Source organism: Sorex araneus, chromosome 4 (assembly GCF_027595985.1).
Source record: "Sorex araneus isolate mSorAra2 chromosome 4, mSorAra2.pri, whole genome shotgun sequence".
Classification (NCBI taxonomy): Eukaryota; Metazoa; Chordata; class Mammalia; order Eulipotyphla; family Soricidae; genus Sorex; species Sorex araneus.
The window spans coordinates 188694115-188706389 of NC_073305.1; positions in this window are offsets into that span (position 1 = coordinate 188694115).

The window sequence follows — 12275 nt, forward strand, 5'->3', positions numbered from 1 at the left end:
GACCCGTGTTCAACCAGTTAGTTTGAAATAGACCCTTTCTCCAGCGAATAACACACACCTTTTAGAAAGCAGGTTTTTAGAGGACTGTTGATGAAAAAAGAAGAAAACTTCTTAATTGGGTGATTGCAGTACACGCATTCTACGAAAGTTGAATTTTTATTTGAAGATTTTATTCCCATAGCTTTAAAATTTCGCTAAAAGTATGTATCTGCCCATCGACAAATGTGGCTTTAGATATTTGCTATGAGTTATCCCCTCCATCTGGGACTGTTGTAAAAGTCTGAATCATAATCACCATGTGGAGGACGCAGGGCTTGTTCTCAGCGGGAGGCGACAGATTGTTAACAATGCCCGAGACCTACTCCATGGCCTTGGGAATCCACTGGTATAAATAAAATATAATAGAAGCATACTCTTGCTTTTATTATCCTTTTCCATTCTTACTTGGAAGCAGTGATTCATAATGCTGCTAATAGTAGGACTTGAGACAGGTCAGGCCAACACCACACCCACCACCAGTGTCAGCAGCCCCCGCCCCCCGCAAGGGTCTCCTGCCCCCTCCCCCAGCCCCCTAAATGTAAACTCATTTTTAAAAAATTATAATTATTTTCCTTTGGTCACACATTTACAATCATGTAAATTTTTCAATCATGAAGCTTCTGGGTTTGATGTACAATTACTCACCCGCCATCAATGAAATGTAGAGGCAAGAGCCGCTGTGTTTCTCCTCCGCTTCCTCCTGTCCTGTCCGCGTCGTGGTCATCTTCCAAGCTGCCCGGTCTCTTAGCAGCGCCATTCTGAAACCCTGGGCGAGAGTCTCTCCTCATTTGGTACCTTCCATTCCTTGGCCGTGTTTCTCCATGTATCTCAGATGAGTGAGATTATCCAGTATTTATGTGTTCTCACTTACTTGAATGGCAATCTTAAGGATAAAATATTGTTTCAAATTACGTTTTAAATGTACGAAGATCTCAGTGCCCATGAACCAAGTAGGTCACCAAGTGCTAATGTCAACAACCCTTCAGTACTGGGTTAAGTACCAGACTATGAAAGGTAGGCACTCAACTTGAGCTCTTTGGGGGAAATTTGAAGATTATTAATTTCTTCATGCCCTATCTCTCCTATGCATCTAAAATTAAAACTCTAGGACAGCCACACTTTCTAATAAGCCCATTTCCTTGACCGTACCCCCATTGAGAGACACCTCCATTACTCTTCTTCCTGTAAAATCTTTAAGTGTGGCAAAATTCTAACCCTTTTGTTTGAATACCACTCTGTATTTATTCCTAGGGACCTTCTCCTTGTGAATTTTCTCTTTTATTCTCTTAATAAAAATATTCTATTAACATATATTTCAAATTTTAGCTAACCTAGGAATGTCCCATAAATCAAGTATTATCAAGGTATATTAGCTTATGTCACAGATTTTTGCTATTAATAACTGTGTGTAACATGAATGCACTTTTTTTAAATGTAAGAAAAATATTCCTATGAAATTCTTTATTGTTTCTTCCACTTTTTTATTTCTTGTGAGCTCAAGTGTGTGATGCATTTCGTGGCCCAGATGCCTCTCAGGCCTCCTCAGAGGAGGTGAAGAGACAGGGGACTCCGGGGTTAAGGGTCAAGGTGGCCGGTTGATTGCAGGGCTGTGAGCAGACATATAGAAAAACTGAGGGAGGTTGAGGTATAGGACAGCACACGGGTGTGACTGATCACTTGCAGAGGTAAAGTGTTTTACGAGGCAGTTCTTTTGGGGGAGTTAGCAAGGAGACGCTGTCTGAGACAATAAGAGAAATTCCCTCAGGGGAGACAAGCATCTCTATTGCTTGTCTATACAGAAAGGACATTGCAAAGGGCACAAAGGAAAGAGAAAAGCAAATACTTCACTTGATATACAAAGTCCAGAGCCATCAGAAGGTCTGACTTTACGAGTGACCATGTCTGGTTTGGAGACGTTTGTGAGTAACAGGTAGGGGAGGCAGAACACAAAGGAGAGAGTAAAGACAGACAGGGAGGAGTGGGAGTGTCCTGGTGGAACTGGGCGTGTCCCTAGGAGTGCTGTAGTGAGTGCAACTCAAACAACATAAGCTGCCCATGGGACAAGAAAGGAAGCCCCAGTGTTAGGCCTAAAATACTTGAATCTGGGCTGGCGCAATAGCACGAGGCCAACCAGGGTTCGATTCCCAGCATCACATAGGGTCCCCCGAGCACCGCCAGGAGTAATTCCTGAGTGCAGAGCCAGGAGGAACCCCTGTGCACTTCCAGGTGTGACCCCAAAAGCAATAATAAATAAATAAATAAATAAATAAATAAATAAATAAATAAATAAATAAATAAATAAAATACTTGACTCTATATTCCCACAATGCTGGTAGATGGAGGCTTCCAAAATGAGACTTTCATGAAGAATCACGACCCAATTTCACACAACTGCCTTTCCAGTCGATGCTGTGTCACCTTTACTGATCTCCTGTGGGTCAAGCTCAGAGTTCATTAAAGAAGGGACTGTTTAAGAATGTGGATAGAGGAGAAGCATTTGAACAAAGAATCTGCCAGGAAAACAACAAGGCTTTTTCTGATTTTAGTTATAATTTTAATGATTAGAGTTTATATTTTGTTCCTTCTCAAGCTATTCTGGTCAATTTTGGCAATATTTTATGCCATGATTATAGTTCAAATTGTTATTTTTATCTGCCCCAAACTGAGACTTTTAATATTAAAATACATCTATGCATTTGAATAAATGTACATGTTCATATGTGAACATATTTCACATATTTTCTCATCCAGTTACAGACAGGTAGATTTCAGATCTTGACTATTAATGATACCGTGTTCACACGTGAGAAGTGATATCTTACAGTTTTATTTTGGATTACCCCTGTTGAGCAGTAATGCTGATCACTTTTTATGTATGTCCTATTCACCTATAATTCTTTCCTGGAGAAATGGTTATTCATCCTTCTTATTTATTGAAATATAATTGTCTTTACTTTTGTCATTGGGTTTTATGTATTGTATATGTTGGGTATTAGCTATCTATAAAATACATGATTTGCCAACATTTCCTCCATTTCTTAGGCCAACATTCCATTTTGTTGTTTCTATTTTCCATACTGAAGCCTTTTAGTTTGATTGAGGGCTACTCATTAATTTTTCCTGTGATTATCAGTGCTTAAGGTATCATCAAAGAATCAACGAGAACAAGGGCAAGAAGCCCTTCCTCGATGTATCTTTATTTCCTTCTCAGAGTTTTACAGTGTCAGATCTTGTATATTTGAGTTAATTATTGAGATTGGTATAAATTATGGGTTTATTTTTCTCTTGAATGTGGTTCTTCCATTTTCTCCAGCACTACTTTTTAAAATATTCTCTTTTCCCCTTAGTTTCTTGACTTTTGTCAAATATCCGTGCATCATACATCTAAGGATTTATTTCTGAGTGATTTTTTTACTCTAGTTTAGACAATGTGTTTATGACAGTATTACTATTTATAGTTTTGCTGTACAATTGCTGCATGTCACATCACCAAAGTGTCCACTTCCCTCTACCGCTGTCCTCTGCTCCTTGGGGTGCAACCTCTTCGTCCTTCTGTTTGGTGATCTCAGCTCTGCAACCAAAGGCCAAAGACGTCATCATTCTGGAATGTCTATTTCCTTGTTTTGTTTCTCTGTATACCACACACGAGTGAAATTATCAGATATTCATTATTCTCTCTCTCACTACTTCACTTAACACAGTATTGTCCAGTTCCACCCACATTGCAGAAAACTACAAGATTACAAGATTTAATCTCTTTTTCTTGCTGTATAGTGTTTAACTGCCTATCTATCCATGGCTTCTTCATTTATTTATTGTTGTTGAACATTTGAATTGTATCCATATCTTGGCTTTTGTACAAATCACATCTTTCCAAATTAGTTTAATTTTAATTTGGAAAGATGTGATTTAATTTAATTTTAATTTTAATTGTATTAGTGAGTATACGACAAAAAGTTAAATTGCTGAATCACATGGAAGTTCCATTTTATTATTTTGGAAGAAATCTCCACATTGTCTTCCACACTGGTTAAACCAGACAACTGTCCCATAACCTGTGAATTGTGATTTCTTTTGAATGCTTTTCTGTCAACAGTGGCTGTTTTCAGTCTTTTTTATATACAACAATTTAACTGGTGTAAGATAATATCTTATTGTCATTTTGATTTGCATTTTTCTGATTATATGTGATGATGAACACTTTTTCATATGTTTACTGGATGTCAAATGTCCTCTTTTGGGAAGTGTCTGTTCATCTCCTTTCCACAATTTTGATGGTTTCCCTCCCTCTCCCCCCCCACCCCACGTTGTTGAGCTTTGTGAGTACTTTACATATCTCAGATATTAGTCCTTAACTTGATGTATGAGGTGTAAATATTTTCTCCCATTCAGTACAGTGTCTTTATTTTTACATTATTTTCTTTTACTAGGTTAAACTTTTTAAATTTCATGTATTCACTGTTGTTTTTTGTTTTGTTTTGTTATCTTTGCAACTAGGTCAAATTATTGAAAACACTTTGAGGTACATAACTTCAAGAGCTTTGCTTATGTTTTTCTCAATGTTTTTGTTTTGATTCTGGTCTAATCTAGAGGTCTTTATTTCACTTTGAATTAACTGTAATGTATGGTCTAAGATATGGATTCAAGTTCATTTATTGAGTTTGTGGCTAACCAATTTTTCTAGCATCATTTGTTGATTAGGGCTTCCTTGCTCTATTTCACACACCGAACTCTTACTTTAGTTATTGTTTGCTGGTTTGTGTGTCACATCTAGCAGTGCTCAGGGCTTACTCCTGCCTGATATTCTGTTACTCCTGTCTCTGCTACCCTGGAGTTGGGGGGGTGCTCAGAGACCGTATGTGGTTTAGAGGATAGATCCTGGATTGGCTGTGTGCAACCTAAGTGTAGATACATCCTGCTGTAGTGTCTCTCCAGCCCTCATGCACCAACATTTTGTCATAGATTAACTGTCCATAGAGTTGAGAATTTACCTCTGTGCTGTCAATACCGTTGGTCTGAAAGTATATCTTCACTGCAGTACCACAAAATTTTGATTACTATAGCTTTACTGTACATGTTAGTGTCAAGAAATGTGAAAACTCTCATTTGTATGTGTGTGTGTTTCCTTCTAGTAATTGGGCTACACTGTGTGTTGCTCAGGGCTTGTTCCTGACTCTACACTCAGGAACCACTCCTGGTGGTCCTTGGGGGCACTATGGGGTGTTGGCAACCTGGACGGCAACCACCCTACCCGCTTACTCTCTCTCTTGCCCCTAAGTGTTTTCATATCTGTTGAGAGGAAAGAGGGGAAACAGAGGAGTGAGAGAGCCATACAAAGAGAGGGAGATTGCCATTGCCGCATGTTTTGATTTCATAACTTTTTACATAACGATAAATCACAAAGTTCAATAAGTCTTGATTTGGTTCATATTTCTCAGCTATTTGAGATTATTTATGATTCTATGAAAATGTTATGGGCTGGAGCGATAGCACAGCAGGTAGGGGGTTTGCCTTGCATTCGGCCGACCCGGGTTTGATTCCTCCTTCCTTCTCGGAGAGCCCAGCAAGCTACTGAGAGTATCTCGCCCACACAGCAGAGCCTGTGGCGTTTTCGATATGCCCAAAACAGCAACAACAAGTCTCACAATGGAGATGTTACTGGTGCCTGCTCAAGCAAATCAATGAGCAATAGGATGAAAATGATATAGTGATAGAAATATTATGGTTTTTAAAAATTTTTGTTGAAACAATACTGGAATTTGTAGGATTTGCATTAAACCTATTAATCACTTTTGGTAGCATGTTTTTTTCTAAATAATATTAATTTAAAAAACATAAACATGGAATATATTATCTTTAGTTTCTTTGTTAATTTATTCATAAATGTCTTACAATTTTCCATTTGTATGTTTCTCAAATCCTTGATTAAATTTATTCTGAAGTATTTTATTATTTTTGACACTGGCATGAATGATGGTTTTCTTTATTTCTTTTTTCAGATATTCGTTAGCAACAAAATTGAATATTGTATTTTTATTTGTATTCTCTAACTTATTAAATTGATTGTTTTTAACATCATAGTTGAGTCTTTAAGCTATTATACACATATGCATAAGAGTATATCACAACCAACCGAAGGCATTTTTTGCTTATTCCATTCTAATTTGATTCTTTTATCTTGTGTGTGTGTGTGTGCACATGTGCATGCATAATTGTTCCAGTGATGACTTATAGCACTACACTGATGAGCCGTGATGAAAATGACAAACCAGTCTTGTTCATGACATTAGAGGAAAATCTTTCAGCTTAGTACCATTGAGTATATTAGCTGTGGCTAGTTGCATATAGCTTCTGTGATGTTGAGATTTATGATTTATTTTTTAATATTTTTATTTAATTAAAGAATTATGGCTTAGAGACTTATTGACAGTTGAGTCTTAGGCATACAATATTCCCACACTTTTCTCACCACCAGTGTCAACTCCCTCCACAGTGTTCCCCATACTCTTGCTCCCCTAATCCCTCCCCCTCCCTGCCCCATTGACAGATTTAAACATGTTGTGGTTGTAGCTAAGATTTCATTTACAATGCTGTTGAGTCTACACGTTGGATATACGGCTGCACCATTATGCCACATCGCTGATAGGCCCAAGGTCCCTGACTCCCGTTATTTCATTATCCCCTTTCTTGCCTTCTTTCCTCCTCAACGTCTTTCCTTCTCTCTGTCATTATCCTCCCAACGCTTTTCTTTCTAGGATCAACTGGTTGAACTTTTTTATTGTAAAACAACATGGAGTTTTGCAAAATACTTTTAATACTTTTTTGAGATCATAAAATATTAATTTTTCATGATACATATTAATTTGCTTTGATTGAGCTATTCTTATATATTTCTTGATGATGTTTATAATCATTTTAGTATTCTGTTTATTTAGGTTTTTTATTAGGTTTCATATTACTAGCAATTTTTTTTGAAAAAAGTTTGCAGAAGTATTCTCTAGGGATGGTTTTATTTTCTTGTAGTCTACTTAGCTGTCTTTGGAATCAGCAAAATGTTGATCTTCTCAAGTGGTTTTGAAGTGTTTTCTCCTTCCCTGTTTTCTGGAAGAGTTTGAAGGTAGGGTTAATTTTTTTTGAGTGTGTTCAATGAAATTACTAAATGAAACTGCTGGCACTGGGCTTTTCTTTCTTGGAAGATATTTAGTTACATTTTTAATCCCCCTATTATTTGTCTTTTCAGCTTTTCTCTGTGTTCAGATATGATTCCGTCTTGGTAGGTTTTACGGGTTTAGGAATTTATCTATTTCTTCTAGGTTATCTACTTTGTTGACAGCATTCTGTTATGGCTCTTTGTGTCTATATGGTGTGGATGTTATCTCCTCATTGATTTCCTATTTTGTTCTCTAAAAATTTTTTTTCTAGTACTCTAGCTAAAACCTTGACAATTTTTGTTATGCCTTAAAAAACCTCATAGCTTTGTTAATATTTTCCATGGTTTTCCTCATTTTATTTCATTTACATTTGCTCTGATCTCTGTAAGTTCGTATTGCTAAATTTTTATTTTGTTTTGTTTATTAGTTTGTTATTTGTCTTTTTAATACCACTAAAAAGTTGGTTTGTTTAGCTCTTTCTTTACAAATAAAAACATAGGCATTTATTGCTATAAACTTCCTTCATTGAACTACTTTTACTGCATTTCATAAATGTTTGGCTGTTGTGTTTCTGTTTGCATTATTGTAAGGTAGAAGCAGTTTAAGATGTTGTTGCTCAGTATGTAGGCAAGCCAATTAAGCAGTCACCTTTGCCTAGCTCCTTGGAGGGTTATTCTTTGCGTGGGCGTGTGTGAGACATTTTAAGTCCACAAGGTGGCATAGTGAAAATAGCATGTCTTTGAGGTCAGATTAATGTGCATCTTAATTGTACCTCAGCCACTGGCTTAAGATAATCTTAGAAAACAAAAGTGCTGTGTTTAAGTCTCATCATCTCTAAAATTAGAACAATACTAAGAGCATATTACCTTCCAGAGAATAATAACTATCAAGGTCTTACTGGGTTTGGGAAATGTACTAGTTTATCTTTTGTCAGTACTTAGAGCAGTGCAAAAAAAAGTATGAAATGCCCCCAAGAGCAAATGAGTGTGAGTTCGTGCCATTCTCAGCTCATTTTCTCTATACCATTGGGTGGAAAATTCCTTTGATGGTCTTAATGTTTATTTTGAAAAGTTATGTGAGTGTTTTTCAATACCCCTATGGTAGCTCTGGCATGTTCTGCAGATTCCCCCACTGCCTGCTTTTGGTGCTGGCTGCTTCCTCTCTTGTTTCTCACCTCTGCACCTGGAGTTGTGCTACTTACTGGTCCCATCAACTCAAGCTCATGTTTCATCTTCTGCAACCCCATCCATAAATCTGTATCTGGCATATTTGGTTGGGTTCACCCTCCATCACACCTCAAATTATGACTTCCTGTCAACAGCTCTTTTTTTTGACAGTGCAGCTCCCCAAATTATTATGGATTATATCAATAACAAAACATGGTGACTCTTAAATATCACTGGAGACTCTTAGGAAGCAAGTGGTAAGTAATATATTAGATTATGACTTAGCTACACTCATGTGTTTCTAGAGTGATAGCACAGCGGGTAGGGCATTTGCCTTGCACGAGGTTGATCCAGGTTGGATTCCACCATCCCTCTCTGAGAGCCTGGCAAGCTGCCGAGTATCCCGCCTGCACGGCAGAGGCTGGCAAGCTACCCGTGTTGTATTCGATATGCCAAAAAAGTAACAACAAGTCTCACAATGGAGACGTTACTGGTGCCCGCTCGAGCAAATCAAAGATCATTGGGATGACAAGTGATACAACTGAACGTTAATCAGTTTAATCAGTTTAACAATATCTCACATCCTTTGACCCGGGTTTGATTCCTCTGCCCCTCTTGGAGAGCCTGGCAAGCTACCTATAGTATCTCACCAGCATGGCAGAGCCTGGCAAGCTACCCATGGCATATTTGATATGCCAAAAACAGTAACAGCAAGTCTCACAATGGAGATGTAACTGGTGCCCACTCGAGAAAATTGGTGAACAACGGGACAACAGTGCTGCAGTCCTACAGTGCATGTGTTTCATAAAATGTGCTTATACATTATAGGTGTCTTGGATTCTGGTATTTGCTATTACATCTATATATCTTATCCCATTTTATCCCATCCTACTCTACTTTACTCTGCTTCATTCCAGTCCACTCACCCTTCCCTACACCTCGCTCCTCTGCTCTATTCTACTCTCCTCCGCTTCGTCTACTTCACTCCTTTTCACACCACTCTTTTCTCCATTACAGTAAGAAATATCTTTCAATCACTGTTTACTTTGCATCACAATCTACTAATGGTTACAAACACATTTGAAGACACAGAGCCATACTTCTGATATCCTCGCACTTGTCTTAATGCCTCTCTCTTTCAAAGTTTTTGTCTTCTCTCGGGATGTACGTCACAGCTCACTGTTATCAACGTTGAATTCCACCATGACATCAACCACAGACATCCCGCTTCTAGGAAATATCTGCTATCAGTCCACTCTTCCCTTAGGCAAAACTGATACACATTTATCTAATCTTAATATTTATATTGTGATATTATAAATTGATGCTTAGATAGTCTCTAAAACATTTCAGAACCAGAATTTAGTCTATCAGATACTAGTGCTCCTTAAGTCACACCTCTACCCTACATCATGCATTCACACAACCAAATGGGGCCAAGAAATGGACACATCCACATTGATTAGTCTTAGGTAAATTGACGACTGACCCCAGTGATTTTAGCAGATTTTTTTTTGAGTTAATGATCCTTATCCATTTATTTATTTATTTTTTCTATTTTTTTAATTGAATCACCATGAGATAGTTACAAAGTTTTCATGTTTGAGTTTCAGTCATACAATGATTAAACACCCATCTCTCTACCTGTGCACATTCCCCACCATCAATGTCCCCAGTGTACCTCCCTTTGCAACCCTTACCCTGCCTCCATGGCAGACAATTTCTCCCATACTCTATAGTTTGCAATACAGATACTGAGAGGCCATCATGTTTGGCCCTTTTTCTACTTTCAGCACACATCTCCCGTCCCGAACGATTCCTCCAACCATCATTGACTTAGTGATCTCTTCTCTATTTCAGCTGCCTTCTTCCCCAGCTCATGAGACAGGCTTACAACTGTGGGGCAATATTCCTTGCCCTTGTGTCTACTGTCCTTGGATGTCAGTCTCATATTCCCTGTTGGTGGGAATGCTGACTGGTCCAGTCTTTTGGAAAACAATTTAGCTCTTAGAAGAGCAGGCTACTAAGTACATCTGCTCTTATCAGGCCTATATCAGTGTTTCTATACTCAAACCTACCATCAGTACCGGCTGACATATTTGTTTTACTGGCAAACTAGAGTGTTGCATATCCAGTTTCTATACAACCTACACTATACAAGCCACTGTGCCTCCTGTTAGCTAGGTTTAAGCTCTCCTAGCTAAGATCTTGCCCCTGCTGTGCATTCCATTCCCTCACTTACAAATGCAGCCCATTTCGTTCCTTACTACAAATTGTCCCCTTCTTCTGGATCATCCCTTATGCATATAATTTGCCCTTTTATTGGTCACCATTAAAAAGAGAGAAAATAATCCATTAGGATTTGACATTCCTCTTACTACCATCTTTTTGGTACTTCACACTCTCCAAATGCCTCAACTGTTTGCCTTTGATCACCCTTGGTCCCAACAGGAGGCAGATGAGAAGCCATCTCCCAATTCCAATCTTTCTTTTCTTATCTGAGTCAAGGAAAAGACTTCTGGAAACACTCTCTACCCATTTCCACTGGGTTCTGGAACTCTTCTCTCTTGATTCTGCTTCTTTTCACTGCCTGCCCTATCTGAGCCCCCTCCCTGACCTCAAAACAATGGAAGCAGTAGGTTCTCAAGTTTTGTATCCTGCTCTAACTACATTCAGAAAATCTCTGGTTTTATTAAGTCTAATGACTTGAATATTTTAACTGTTACGTATTTACATTCTGACTACACCAATTTTTATTTCTCCTACCTTAAATTTTTCCATGAAATTTCACTCATATCTAATTACCAATCAAGCTTAGCCACTTGCATGTTCAAGAAATATTTTAAGCTTAATATCACCAACTACTCTTGCAATAATTTTGCATTCCTGTAATTTCTATATTCTCCATTTCTGGGTATTGAAAATATATTGTCACATTGGTCAAGGTCAAACCCTTGACAAGAATTCCAAATCTTTGCGTGACCCACATCTGTAGGAAGGTCACTCACCCAGGTTGTTCACAATTTGTCAGTGTTAATACTGAACATCTAGCATCTTGGGTACCCCTCAGTCCCAGGTAAGTCACATGGTTGGCCACATATGTTTTTTCCTGTATCTTGATCTGTATTCCGTTCACTCACCTTGTCAAAAAATAAATGGTTTCTTTATTGTTTGTTTATTGTTCATCTCTCCCAACTTACTCCATGAATGACTATGAGAAGAGTTCTTTGCTGATCTAGATCAATGCTAAAGCCATCATAGAGCAATGCATGGGAAGGAGAAGTCACTCTAAATCTGTATTGAATGAAAAAATCTGTTTCCTTAGGATCCTGCTTCAAGTTTCCATCGGGTGAATTGACAGTTGCATGTGCTAATCTGTTCTACGACTTACCATGCTGAGACAAGTGGTTGTGTCCCCAGGACAGTGTGAATATTCCAAATAGAGAGGCAAGATCTGTTTGTCCCTGTTCAGAACCCTGAGTGGAAGGAGCAGAAAAGCATAGTCTACACGACATTTCCTAACATCCTGTGACCTCTAAGTTGCTAGGGTGAAAATCAAAGATCTTCACCCAAAATCCGGAGTCCCACTTTGAGTTGGTTACCTGAGCTAAGCTAACCTGAGCACAGCCATGTTTGCTCCCATCCTTCATGGAAAATTATTTTTCATTCTGTTTTGGTTGTTTTTTTCCTCATCTGAAGGTCTATAAAATCACAAGTATGTAAGACCAGTGGTACTTCTTAGTTACTCCAGAACTCATCAGAGTCCCCCACAAAACAGCATTTGTTGAGAAGAACACAACTGCATTAGATTTTTAAAAAACAAGTCTCTGAGCAGTGGAATTAAGCAGGAATCACTCACTTCTGGGAAATTAGGGGGCCTGTGCTGGGTGCACTTGTTCTTGTAGCTGGCAAGTTGAGC